Source organism: Taudactylus pleione, unplaced genomic scaffold (assembly GCF_031769625.1).
Source record: "Taudactylus pleione unplaced genomic scaffold, aTauple2 ptg001205l, whole genome shotgun sequence".
NCBI classification, from domain to species: domain Eukaryota; kingdom Metazoa; phylum Chordata; class Amphibia; order Anura; family Myobatrachidae; genus Taudactylus; species Taudactylus pleione.
In genome coordinates, this window is record NW_028285606.1 from 393,605 (window position 1) to 406,589 (window position 12,985).

Consider the following 12,985-nt stretch of genomic DNA (forward strand, 5'->3'; position numbering starts at 1 on the left):
ATACTATGACTTGCTCACCTTACAGGGCACACTCACACTATGACATGCTCACACTATGCTCAACTTACATGCCATGCTCACCATATGACATGCTCACCTTACATGCCATGCTCACATTATGAAAAGCTCACATTCCATCCAATGCTCACACTGCAACATGCTCACGCTATGACATGCTCACCTTACATGACATGCTCACACTATGACACGCTCACACTATGCTCACCTTACATGCCACGCTTACACTATGACATGCTCACACTATGCTTACCTTACATGCCATGCTCACACTGCTCACCTTACATGCCACTCTCACACTATGACATGATCACCTTACCAGCCACACTCACACTATGACATGCTCACACTATGACACGCTGACCTTACATGCCATGCTCACACTATAACACGCTTACCTTACATGTCACGCTCACACTATGCTCACCTTACTTGTCACATTCATACTATGCTCACCTTACATGTCACACTCATACTATGCTCACCTTACATGCCATGCTCACACTATGACATGCTTACCTTACATGTCACGCTCACACTATGGCATGCTTTCACTATGACACACACACTATGACATGCTCATCTTACATGACACACTCACACTATGATATGCTCACCTTACATGCCAAGCTCACACAATGACATGCTCAGCTTAAATACCACACTCATACAATGACAAGCTTACACTAAGACATGATCACCTTACATGCCATGCTCACACTATGACAAGCTCACCTTGCATGCCAGATTCACACTATGACACGCCATGCTCACACTATGACATGCTCACCTTACATGCCACACTTACACTATGATGCACTCCCCTTACATGACACGCTCACACTATGACAATCTCTCACTATGACATACTCACACTATGACACGCTCAATTAAATGACATGCTCACACTATGATACGCTCAAGTACATGACATGCTCACACTATGACACAGCTACACTATAACAATCTCACCATACATGCCATGCTCACATAATGACATGCTCACCATGTATGACACGCTCACATTATGACATGCTCACTTTACATGCCACGGTCACACTATGACACACTCACCTTAAATGCCATGCTCACAATATGGCATGTTCACCTTATATGCCACGCTCACACTATGACACGCTCACACTTTGACATGCTCACCTTACATGCCACGCTCACACTATGACATGCTCACCTTACATGCCACGCTCACACTATGACACGCTCACACTATGACATGATCACACTAGCAGTATGATATGCTCACCTTCCATGCAATGCTCATACTGTGACATGCTCACACTATGACACGCTCACACTATGACTTGGTCATCTTACATGCCACACTCATACTATGCTCACCTTACATGTCACACTCATACTATGCTCACCTTACTTGTCACATTCATACTATGCTCACCTTACATGTCACACTCATACTATGCTCACTTTACATGCCATGCTCACACTATGACATGCTTACCTTACATGCCATGCTCACACTATGACATGCTCACCTTACATGACACGCTCACACTATGACATGCTCACCTAACATTTCATGCTCACACGATGACACGCTCACCCTACATGCCATGCTCACACTAAGACATGCTTACTTTACATGCCACGCTCACACTATAACAGGCTCAACTTACATACCACGATCACACCATGACATGCTTTCACTATGACATGCTCAGCTTACATGACACGCTCACCTTACATGCCACGCTCACACTATAACATGCCACGCTCACACTATGACACTCACCTTACATGCCATGCTCACACTATGACATGCTTTTACTATGACACGCTCACCTTACATGCCACGCTCACAATATGATGCACTCACCTTACATGACACACTCACACTATGAGATGCTCACCTTATGTACCACGCTCACACTATGACATGATCACCTTACATGCCACGCTCACACTATGACACGCTCACCTTACATGACACGCTCACACTATAATATTCTCACTCGACATGCCATACTCACACTATGACACGCACACACTACGACATTCTCACCTTACATGCCACGCTCACAATATGACATGCTCACCTTACATGACATACTCACACAATGACACACTCACACTATGACTCACTCACCTTACATGCCAAGCTCACACAATGACATGCTCAGCTTAAATGCCACACTCATACAATGACAAGCTTACACTATGACATGATCACCTTACATGCCAGGTTCACACTATGACACGCCATGCTCGCACTATGACATACTCACCTTACATGCCACACTTACACTATGATGCACTCACCTTACATGACACACTCACACTATGACATGCGCACCTTACATTTCATGCTCACACTATGACACACTCACACTAAGACTCACTCCCCTTAGATGACATGATCACACTATGATACGCTCAATTACATGACATGCTCACACTATGACACAGCTACACTATAACATTCTCACCATACATGCCATGCTCACGTAATGACTCGCTCACCATGCATGACACGCTCACATTATGACATGCTCATCTTACATGCCATGGTCACACTATGACACAATCACCTTAAATGCCATGCTCACAATCTGACATGTTCACCTTATATGCCACGCTCACACTTTGACACGCTCACCTTACAAGACACGCTCACACTATGACATGCTCACCTTACATGCCACGCTCACACTATGACACGCTCATTTTTCAAGCCACGCTCACACTATGACACGCTCACCTTAAATGCCACACTTCCACTAAGACACACGCTCACCTTACAAGACACGCTCACACTATGACATGCTCACCTTATATGCCACGCTCACACTATAACATGCTCACACTATGACACGCTCACAGTATGAAAAGCTCACATTATATGCCAAACTTACACTATGACACTCTCACCTTACATGACATGCTGACACTATGACACGCTCACACTATGACATACTCACCTTATATGTCACGCTCACACTATGACATGTTCACACTATGACACGCTCACCTTAGATGCCAAACTTACACTATGACACTCTCACCTTACATGACATGCTGACACTATGACACGCTCACCTTACTTGCCACACTCACACTATGACACGCTCACCTTAAATGCCACACTCACACTGACACGCTCACCTTACATGCCACGCTCACACTATGACACGATCAACTTACATAAACGCTCACACTATGACACGCTCACCTTACATGCCATGCTCACACTATAATATGCTCAACTATAACATGCCATGCTCACACTATAACATGCTGACCTAATATGCCACGCTCACCTTACATGCCACGCTCAGACACTACTATGCTCAACTTACATGCCATGCTCACCTTATGAAAAGCTCACCTTCCATGGACTGCTCACACTGCGACATTCTCACACAATGACACGCTCACCTTACATGACATGCTCACACATTGATACGCCCACGCTATGACATGCTCACCCTACATGCCATGCTCACAATATGACATGCTCACACTATGCTCACCTTACATGACACACTCACACTATGACACGCTCGCCTTACATGCCATACTCACACTATAATTTGCTCAACTTACATTCCATGCTCACACTATAACATGCTGACCTAATATGCCACGCTCACACTATTACACGCTCACCTTACAAGCCACGCTAACGCTATGACACGATCAACTTACATGCAACGCTCACACTATGACATGCTCACCTTACATGCCACGCTCACACACTTTGACATGCTCACACTATGCTCAGCTTACATGCCATGCTCACATTAAACGCCAGGCTCACATTATGAAAAGCTCACCTTCCATGCAATGCTCACACAGCGACACGCTCACACTATGAAACGCTCACCTTACATGACATGCACACACTATGACATACTCACACTATTCTCACCTTACATGCAACACTCACACTATGACATGCTCGCCTTACATGCCATGCTCACACTATAACATGCTCAACTTACATTCCATGCTCACACTATAACACGCTACCCTAATATGCCACACTCACACTATGACACGCTCACAATATGACATGCTCACACTATGACACGCTCACCTTATATGCCAAATTTACACTAAGACACGCTCACATTAAGACATGCTCACAAGACATGTCATGCTGTCACTATGACACGCTCACCTTACATGACACTCTCACACTATGACATGCTCGGCTTACATGACACGCTCACACTATGACACGCACAACTTTCATTTCATGTTCACACTATGACACACTCACACTATAACACTCACCATACATGACATGCTCACACAATGACATGCTCACCTTACATGACACACTCACACTATGATATGATCACCTTCTATGCCATGCTCACACTATGACATTCTCACTCTACATGCAATGCTCACACTAATACATGCATACTTTACATGCCATGCTCACACTATAACACGCTCACCATACATACCACGCTCACACTATGACACTCACACTGTGATATGATCACCTTACATACCACATTCACACAATGACATGCTCACCTAACATGCCACGCTCACACTATGACACGCTCACCTTACATGACGTGCTAACACTATGAAATGATCACCCTACATAACAAGCTCATACAATGACATGCTCTCCTTACATGCCACACTCACACTATGACACACTCACCTTACATGACACGCTCACACTATGATACACTCACGGAATGACACACTCACAATATGACACGATCACCCTAAATGCCATGCTCACACTATGAAATGCTCACCTTACATGCCACGCTCACACTATGACGCACTCACCTTACATTTCTAGCTCACACTATGACACACTCACACTAAGACACACTCCCCTTACATGACACGGTCACACTATAACAATCTCTCACTATGACACACTCACCATACATGACATGCTCACACAATGACACACTTACCATACATGACATGCTCACACTATGACATGCTCACCTTACATGCCACACTCACACTATGACACACTCACACTATGACATGCCCACCTTACATGAGACACACACCATGACACGCTCACCTTACATGCCAAGCTCACACAATGACATACTCACTTTATATGTCACACTTATACAATGACAAGCTTACACTATGACATGATCACCTTACATGCCATGCTCACACTATGACACGCTCATACTATGACACGCTAACACTAAAACACACTCCCTTTGCATGAAATGCTCACACTATAACAATCTCTTACTATGACATGCTCACACTATGACACGCTCAATTACATGACATGCTCACACTATGATACGCTCACCATACATGACATGCTCACACAATGACACGCTCACACTATGACCACCTCACCTTATATGCCAAACTTACACTAAGACACACTCACACAAAGACACGCTCACCTTGCATGACATGGTGACACTATGACATGCTAACCTTACATTTCATGCTCACACAATGACATGCTTTCACTATGACACGCTCACCTTACATGCTACGCTCACACAATGACATATACACCTTACATGCCACGCTCACACAATGACATGCTCACACTATGACACTTACCTTACATGCCACCCTCACCGTACATGACACACTCACACTATGACATGCCCACCTTACATGAGACACACACCATGACACGCTCACCTTACATGCCAAGCTCACACAATGACATACTCACTTTATATGTCACACTTATACAATGACAAGCTTACACTATGACATGATCACCTTACATGCCATGCTCACACTATGACACGCTCATACTATGACACGCTAACACTAAAACACACTCCCTTTGCATGAAACGCTCACACTATAACAATCTCTTACTATGACATGCTCACACTATGACACGCTCAATTACATGACATGCTCACACTATGATACGCTCACCATACATGACATGCTCACACAATGACACGCTCACACTATGACCACCTCACCTTATATGCCAAACTTACACTAAGACACACTCACACAAAGACACGCTCGCCTTGCATGACATGGTGACACTATGACATGCTAACCTTACATTTCATGCTCACACAATGACATGCTTTCACTATGACACGCTCACCTTACATGCTACGCTCACACAATGACATATACACCTTACATGCCACGCTCACACAATGACATGCTCACACTATGACACTTACCTTACATGCCACCCTCACCGTACATGACACACTCACACTATGACACGCTCACCTTACATGCCATGCTCACACTATGACATGATCACCTTCTTAGCCAAGCTCACAAAAAGACATGCTCACCTTACATGCCATGCTCACTCTATGACATGCTCACCTTACATGACATGCTCACACTATGACAAGCTCACCTTACAGGACACGCTAATACTATGACACGCTCCCCTTACATGACACGCTCACACTATAACAATCTCTCACTATGACATACTCACACTATGACATGCTCAACTTACATGACATACACACACTGATATGCTCACACTATAACACGCTCACCATACATGACATGCTCACACAATGACACGCTCACACTATGACACGCTCCCCTTACATGCCATGCTCACACTAAGACATGCTCACTCTATATGCCACGCTCACACTATGACATGCTCACCTTACATGCCACGCTCACACTATGACATGATTTCACTATGACACACTCACAATATGACATGCTCACCTTACATGCCACGCTCACACAATGACATGCTCACCTAACATGCCAAGCTCACACAATGACATGCTCACCTTACATGCCACGCTCACACTATGCCATGTTCACCTTACATGACACACTCACACTATGAAATGCTCACCTTACATGACATACTCACAAAATGACATGCTCACCTTACATGCCACGCTCACACTATGACATGCTCACCTTAGATGCCACGCTCACACTATGATACACTGACACTATGACATGCTCACACTATGACACGCTCACACTACGACATGATCACCTTACATGACAAGCTCACACAATGACACACACCTTACAAACCACGCTCACACTATGACATGCCTTCACTATGACACGCTCACCTTACATTACACACTCACACTATGACACGCTCACACTATGACATGATCATTTTAGATACCAAGCACACACAATGACATTCTCAGCTTACATGCCATGCTCACACTATGACACGCTCACCTTAAATGCCACGCTCACATTACATGACACGTTCACAATATGACATGCTCACATTATAACACGCTCACACTATGGAGCTCATTCAGACCTGCTCGCAAGATGCGGCTGCTAGCTAGCAAAAAGTGGCCGGATATTGAAATTAAATGCTCGCACTTCGTGGCGTAAGTATGCCCTCTACGTCTTAGTGAGCTATCGCATTGAGCACTGGCAAGTGTATTAAGACGCCCCCTTTCCCTTCGCAACACACGTCATCTCGTAGAATTGTTTGGTTAATCGGTAACATCGAGAGGCATCGGAGATGATCAGAACCCTCGAGTTGGCCTTACCCCGCCGCAAGCACTGTGATCAGCGCTGGCTGAAATACATGCAGGTGACGTGTACAATGACGCTACTTTGCTAATTATGCACGCCCTTTAAATGTCGTTTTGTTGGCCTGACACCTCCCACAAGTGGCAATATCTGTCACTCAAAGTAGTGACCGGATAGTGGCTTACGAGCAACCAAAATGTGATCACAAAAATTGGCTTGCGCACTGTGAATTATATGCATTAGCGAACGGACGAAAATCGTTTAGAGCAAGCGAGCGCACCTTATCGACCGGGTCTGAATCAGGTCCTATGACATGCCATGCTCACACTATGACACTCACCTTACATGCCATGCCCACACTATGACATGCTCACACTATGACACTCACCTTACATGCCATGCTCACACTATGACATGCTCATAATATGACACGCTCACATTACATGCCATGCTCACACTATGACATGCTCACACTGACACTCACCTTACATACCATACTCACACTATGACAGTCACCTTACATGACATGCTCACACTATGACACTCACCTTACATGCCATGCTCACACTATGACATGCTCACCTTACATGCCATGCTCACACTATGACACTCACCTTACATGCCATGCTCACACTATGACATGCTCACCTTACATACCATGCTCATACTATGACATGCTCACACTATGACACTCACCTTACATGCCATGCTCATACTATGACATGCTCACACTGACTATCACCTTACATGCCATGCTCACACTATGACACTCACCTTAAATGCCATGCTCACACTATGACATGCTCACCTTACATGCCATGCTCACACTATGACACTCACCTTACATTCCATGCTCATACTATGACATGCTCACACTGACTATCACCTTACATGACATGCTCAACTATGACACTCACCTTACATACCATGCTCATACTATGACAAGCTCACACTATGACACTCACCTTACATACCATGCTCATACTATGACATGCTCACCCTGACTATCACCTTCCATGACATGCTCACACTATGACACTCACCATAAATGCCATGCTCACACTATGACATGCTCACCTTACATGCCATGCTCACACTATGACACTCACCTTACATACCATGTTCATACTATGCCATGCTCACACTATGACACTCACCTTACATACCATGCACACACTATGACACTCACCTTACATACCATGCTCACACTATGACATGCTCACCTTACATGCCATGCTCACACTATGACACTCACCTTACATGCCATGCACACACTATGACACTCACCTTACATGACATGCTCACACTATGACACTCACCTTACATGCCATGCTCACACTATGACACTCACCTTACATGCCATGCTCATACTATGACATGCTCACACTGACTATCACCTTACATGACATGCTCACACTATGACACTCACCTTGCATGTCATACTCACACTATGACACTCACCTTACATAACCATACTCACTCTATGACACTCACCTTACATGCCATGCTCACACTATGACACACTCACCTTACATGCCATGCTCACACTATGACACTCACCTTACATGCCATACTCACACTATGACATTCACCTTACATGCCATGCTCACACAATGACATGCTCACAATATGACACTCACCTTAAATGCCAAACTCACACTATGACATACTCATTCTATGACACACTCACCTTACATGACAGCTCACACTATGACACTCACCTTACATGCCATGCTCACACTATGACATGCGCATACTATGACACACTCACCTTACATACCGTGCTCACACTATGACATGCTCACACTATGACACTCACCTTACATGCCATGCTCACACTATGACACTCACCTTACATGCCATGCTCACACTATGACACTCACCTTACCTTCCATGCTCACACTATGACACTCACCTTACATGCCATGCTCACACTATGACACTCACCTTACATGCCATTCTCACATTATGACACTCACCTTACATGCCATGCTCACACTACGACATGCTCACACTATGACACGCTCACCTTACATGCCATGCTCACACTATGACACGCTCAGCTTACATGCCATACACCTTACATGCAATGCTCACACTATGACACTCACCTTACATGCCATGGTCACACTATGACACTCACCTTACATGCCATGCTCACACTATGACACTCACCTTACATGCCATACTCACACTATGACATTCTCACCTTACATGCCATGCTCACACTATGACATGCTCACACTGACTTTCACCTTACATGACATGCTCACACTATGACACTCACCTTACATGTCATGCTCACACTATGACATGCTCACCTTACATGCCATGCTCACATTATGACATGCTCACCTTACATGACATACTCACAAAATGACATGCTCACCTTACATGCCACACTTACACTATGACGCGCTCACCTTACTTGACACGTTCACCTTACATTTCATGCTCACACTATGACACGCTCACACTAAGACACGCTCAATTACATGACATACTCACACTATAACATGCTCACACTAAGACTCACTCCCCTTACATGATACGCTTACAGTATAACAAGTGCACACTATGACATGCTCACACTATGACACGCTCAATTACATGACATGCTCACACTATAACATGCTCACCATACATGACATGCTCTCACAATGACACGCTCACAATACATGACACGCTCACACTACGAAATGATCACCTTACATGCCGAGCTCAGACAATGACATGCTCACCTTACATGCCACGATCACACTATGACATGTTCACCTTACATGACACTTTCACAATATGACACGCTCACCTTGCATGACACTTTCACACTATGACACTCATACACTATGACACGCTCACACTATGACATGCTCACACTATGACACTCACCTTACATGCCATGCTCACACAATGACATTCTCACCTTACATGCCACGCTCACACTATGACATGCTCACCTTAGATGCCACGCTCACACTATGATACACTGACACTATGACATGCTCACACTATGACACGCTCACACTACGACATGATCACCTTACATGACAAGCTCACACAATGACACACACCTTACAAACCACGCTCACACTATGACATGCCTTCACTATGACACGCTCACCTTACATTACACACTCACACTATGACATGATCATTTTAGATACCAAGCACACACAATGACATTCTCAGCTTACATGCCACGCTCACATTACATGACACGTTCACAATATGACATGCTCACATTATAACACGCTCACACTATGGAGCTCATTCAGACCTGCTCGCAAGATGCGGCTGCTAGCTAGCAAAAAGTGGCCGGATTTTGAAATTAAATGCTCGCACTTCGTGGCGTAAGTATGCCCTCTACGTCTTAGTGAGCTATCGCATTGAGCACTGGCAAGTGTATTAAGACGCCCCCTTTCCCTTCGCAACACACGTCATCTCGTAGAATTGTTTGGTTAATCGGTAACATCGAGAGGCATCGGAGATGATCAGAACCCTCGAGTTGGCCTTACCCCGCCGCAAGCACTGTGATCAGCGCTGGCTGAAATACATGCAGGTGACGTGTACAATGACGCTACTTTGCTAATTATGCACGCCCTTTAAATGTCGTTTTGTTGGCCTGACACCTCCCACAAGTGGCAATATCTGTCACTCAAAGTAGTGACCGGATAGTGGCTTACGAGCAACCAAAATGTGATCACAAAAATTGGCATGCGCACTGTGAATTATATGCATTAGCGAACGGACGAAAATCGTTTAGAGCAAGCGAGCGCACCTTATCGACCGGGTCTGAATCAGGTCCTATGACATGCCATGCTCACACTATGACACTCACCTTACATGCCATGCCCACACTATGACATGCTCATAATATGACACGCTCACATTACATGCCATGCTCACACTATGACATGCTCACACTGACACTCACCTTACATACCATACTCACACTATGACAGTCACCTTACATACCATGCTCACACTATGACACTCACCTTACATGCCATGCTCATACTATGACATGCTCACACTGACTATCACCTTACATGACATGCTCACACTATGACACTCACCTTAAATGCCATGCTCACACTATGACATGCTCACCTTACATGCCATGCTCACACTATGACACTCACCTTACATGCCATGCTCACACTATGACATGCTCACCTTACATACCATGCTCATACTATGACATGCTCACACTATGACACTCACCTTACATTCCATGCTCATACTATGACATGCTCACACTGACTATCACCTTACATGACATGCTCAACTATGACACTCACCTTACATACCATGCTCATACTATGACAAGCTCACACTATGACACTCACCTTACATACCATGCTCATACTATGACATGCTCACACTGACTATCACCTTCCATGACATGCTCACACTATGACACTCACCATAAATGCCATGCTCACACTATGACATGCTCACCTTACATGCCATGCTCACACTATGACACTCACCTTACATACCATGTTCATACTATGCCATGCTCACACTATGACACTCACCTTACATACCATGCACACACTATGACACTCACCTTACATACCATGCTCACACTATGACATGCTCACCTTACATGCCATGCTCACACTATGACACTCACCTTACATGCCATGCACACACTATGACACTCACCTTACATGACATGCTCACACTATGACACTCACCTTACATGCCATGCTCACACTATGACACTCACCTTACATGCCATGCTCACACTATGACATACTCACACGATGACACTCACCTTACATACCATGCTCACACTATGACATGCTCATAATATGACACGCTCACATTACATGCCATGCTCAGACTATGACATGCTCACACTATGACACTCACCTTACATGCCATGCTCACACTATGACATGCTCACACTATGACACTCACCTTACATGCCATGCTCACACTATGACACTCACCTTACATGCCATGCTCACACTATGACATGCTCACACTATGACACTCACCTTACATGCCATGCTCACACTATGAAACTCATCTTACATGCCATGCTCACACTAGGACACTCACCTTACATGCCATGCTCACACTATGACACTCACCTTCAATGCCATGCTCACACTATGACATTCACCTTACATACCATGCTCATACTATGACATGCTCACACTATGACACTCACCTTACATACCATGCTCACACTATGACATGCTCACACTATGAAATACTCACATTACATGCCATGCTCACACTATGACATGCTCACACTGACTATCACCTTACATGACATGCTCACACTATGACACTCACCTTAAATGCCATGCTCACACTATGACACTCACTTTATATACCATGCTCATACTATGACACTCACCTTACATGCCATGCTCATACTATGACACTCAACTTACATACCATGCTCACACTATGACATGCTCACACTATGACACGCTCACCTTACATGCCATGCTCACACTATGACATGCTC